The sequence below is a fragment of the Buceros rhinoceros genome, unplaced genomic scaffold (genome assembly GCF_000710305.1).
Source record: "Buceros rhinoceros silvestris isolate BGI_N320 unplaced genomic scaffold, ASM71030v1 scaffold6604, whole genome shotgun sequence".
Taxonomy (NCBI): Eukaryota; Metazoa; Chordata; class Aves; order Bucerotiformes; family Bucerotidae; genus Buceros; species Buceros rhinoceros.
In genome coordinates, this window is record NW_010406398.1 from 29,472 (window position 1) to 33,369 (window position 3,898).

Below are 3,898 nucleotides of genomic sequence, written 5' to 3' on the forward strand. Positions count from 1 at the left end.
GCAGCAAAATGTTCAGTGAATCAGTACTTTTTTTTTTTGTGGTAACATACAAGCAAGGAAGAGGGAAAGGGAGAACTGAACCATTAGGTCAGTTTACTTGGCTCTGGATTATTCTCTGTTCTTTACTCATCCTCACAGCTTGCAGATTTTTTTGTTTGTTTGCTTTAGCCTAACTGCATGAAGGTTGAGAGAGGATAACTGAACAACAGATAAGTGAAAAGATCAAACATACAAAACTTTGAAAAAATAAGTATCAAAAGGGAATTAAGTTCCTAATTATGGAAGGATCGGAGTTCCAAATATCCTTCTAAACAGAAATTTAGCAAGGAATTTACAACTTGATAAATCTTCTCGAGAGATGACTGAAGCAACCCCTTGAACTTTAGGTAGGAACCCATATGTCCTACAATCTGATGGGAGATATGATCGCCTTTTATGTCACATTCTCACACTTTCTGGCTTCTGCTGGGCACTTGTAGGAGTCAGAAAGAAATTATTTCTCCTCCTTTGTGCAAAATTCAACAGCGTTGTCCATGACTTCTAAGCACAGACACTCTCCTCAATTCTTCTGAATGTTGATCAACTACAAGGTAAGGCTTTGATTTGGCAGGAGAGGAAGGGCTTTCTGCTTTTCACTATGGGTGGTGTAAGGCCCTCTGAATACTAAGCGGAAAACACATGTATTGCCTTTGACAGAGTAGCATACCATTCACTCAGCCTCTTTTGCCTTCTTCCTGCACTACTTTGTACATCAAGTTTCAGTCTTCAACTGAGAGACTGCATTTATGACAGCCAAGAAGCATTTTTGCATCAGGATGCAGCTTAGATAACCAGCAGACACTTATAGACGAAAACATCTTTCACAGTCTGCAGCTGCAAAGGGATGAATAATGATATAAATGATCCTTTCTGGTTCTTTCTTTTCCTAATTAGAAGAATCTATATTCAATTCATTAAAGCCATCTGTGTGACAATTCTCTCATTGTGAAAGCTCTGGATCAGATTTCCTGATCCAGAACCTCATCTTTTTTGATGCTGTTTGTTACCGATTAGGCCTGTATCTAAAATTCCAGCACTCTGAAGATTACACTGCCTTTAAGCACAGGATTGTGACTGCTAACTATAAAGATCTGTAGAAATGACAATGTTCTTCAAAGTCAATCCTCTAGCTGCCTTTAATAAGGATCTTCTCATACTTCTTCCCTCACGCCTGGAGGATTCTATTCAATTTTTTTAAATTGTCCATGCAATAGAGAAGAGATCTCAAAATCTTTAAGGAGAAAGTCTATTGCTTAGCTCTTACAAGGTCTTGCTAATTACATTTATGCTACAAACTAAACCTACTGTGTTTTCACAGAGCTAACAGCACGATTAACTGCCTTTCCTAGAAACTGGGAAAACAAGGTCTCCTTTATCATCCAATTTAAGCCTTTTCTTTACTATTTCCCACTATCAGAATTTAAAGGCTCGGCTGGACTACCATTTCACAGGAAGAAAGAGAATGTAGCAAGACATTCTGTTTAAGGCACGATTCTTAATGACATGAAGATCCAAGTCTAAAGCTGCAGGATTCACATTTAATTATTTACACTCGACAGAAAAAGCAGCTTACCAACCAGTGCAGCAGTAACCCTAAAGGAAACAGTATATATATGACTCAGACAGGTGTTCTCCAAAACATATTTTTAATGTAATCTGCTTTTGGAGCCTAAGGAGAGTAAGAGCAGAGAAATATGTTTATTATTCCTTTTTCACATTGCTGTTAAAGCTAAATTACTTCACGTAAAAAAGAATCTGCAATATTTCCACACATGGAGCTAGCTCTGCATAGGACATCTGTGTGGTAGAATGGAACATAAATACAGTGTTAGTTAAAATCAAACCAACAAACGCCTTTCATTCTGCCCTCACTGAGGGCTCAATAGTTACTTTCACACTCAAAGCCCAGAGATATGAGCAATCTAGTATGTCTCTTATCAATTTCCCCAAAATTATTTTTGAGCATTAAATACCCGTTGACTTCACTGTAGTCACAGAAGATAGAAATTAGTGTTTATTCTACTTACGTTTGTCAACATTTTAGAGTGTAACAGGCATTCCACTCTGTATTTTCAAAGCATGAAGAAGGGATTTCAAGAGCAGTCTTATCTTGCCATTGCTGGCTTGCAGTGGATATAAAACTGAGTCATAATTTTTTCCTCATAAGGTTTTTATCTTTTTATAAATCCTCCTGTAAGGATTTTGGTATAGCACTCTATTCTTTTTTAAAGTAGTGTTTTGTAAAAATGGAAACATGTTAATTTTAAGGAGTTGCAAAAGAGTCATTAAGAGAGAGCTCTTTGGGGACTTTGGAAATACACAAAACTACTTCCTATCCAGGGACTGTTGTAAAGTATATGTGGAAAACTAAGCACAGCGTTGTCTTGTATTTCAGAAAGTGTCTTTACACTGCACTTAACAGAACAGAGACATAACAGACAGCTGGAATCTTGTTACCAGCATAAGTGATACAAAAACAGGAATACAATTTTAGATTTTGGTAAGAAAAGCATTAGATTTTTTAAGAGAACACACTTCATCTTCCCAGTTGAAGTACTTCCGTTGAAACTTGAATGATTAGTAGAACTGCTTTAAGCATTTGTCCCCTACCCTAAAAAATACAACCTCAGAGGTCTCCACAAACAAGGAGGTATCAGGGTCTTTGCGTCTAAGGAGCCATAATGGTAAATTGTTTAATTTTCTGGCCCAGAAAATTGGCAATTTGTATTGCAGTGGAGGAAAAACTGGTCTGAATCAGAGGCCTCCTCATTAGCACTGGCCACAGTGGCACATGCATCTCAGACAGGGAGGTCCTGCTGTCCCAACCCGCCTTCCCAATCAGCGAATCCTGAACTAATCCCTAACACATTACCCAGCACACAGGATTCGTACCAATTTGTTTTAAAATTAAGAAAAATTAAACAGGCTAACCTGTTTAATAGCAGGAAAGTGGTATTAAATGCATGAACTCATCTGCCTGGACACCTAAGCCCAAGTATCTGTCAAGGCACAAGTTCAGCAGATAGCCGCATCACCATGAAAAATTAAATTCTGCGTGGAGGTGATAGTCTTTAGGACTGATGCACTGACCTGCACTGGCAGGTGTTTAGACAGAACTAGATACAATAAATCAACGTGTCCTATTAAATTGATTTGTTTTTAAAGAGTAGCTAACAGAATAAGCTTTCCTTGTAGCAATTTCCCTTAGATTTACATATTCTTAATAGTTATTTCTCTTTTGGGAATGTTTTCCATTCCAAAGTTTGTGAACAACAACTTCCAGATTATATTTTTGGACTAACAACGTCCAACTAATTTTAAACAGGATATGTGACAGTTATAAAGACAGAAATTTAAACTAAAACCACTACAAGATTCCAGAACATAAAGAGTATAAAAAACCTCAAAAAATCCCCTTCTCTGTGACCTATAGAAAAATAACTATTTTTATGACTTGAATATGGTGTGGTGTGATTTGTTGATTACTCCTTCTTAGAGAGCATTAGAAAAGCATAAAAATAAATTTTAAAAAAATCAAGTAAAATTAAAAAATCAAACCTCATGTTATCACAACTTGGTGGCACATGTTGTAATCATTACAAATCAAGAGAAAGTGAGCCAATTGAATAGAATTTTACTGCTGTATATTTGCAAGAAAACTAAACAGAGTTTCCTCATTCTCAGAATTCATACAATGTAGACACGGCATGGGACAAACAGGTGAAAGTTGCTTCAAAATACAGAGTCTGAAAGTGGCAATATACAAACAGCACTGGTTTCAACGTGTTAAAAAACATCCCCATGTTTTTTCCAAAGAATGGCTAAGCTAGTAGGCACTATGCTGTACACTAACAGGAAT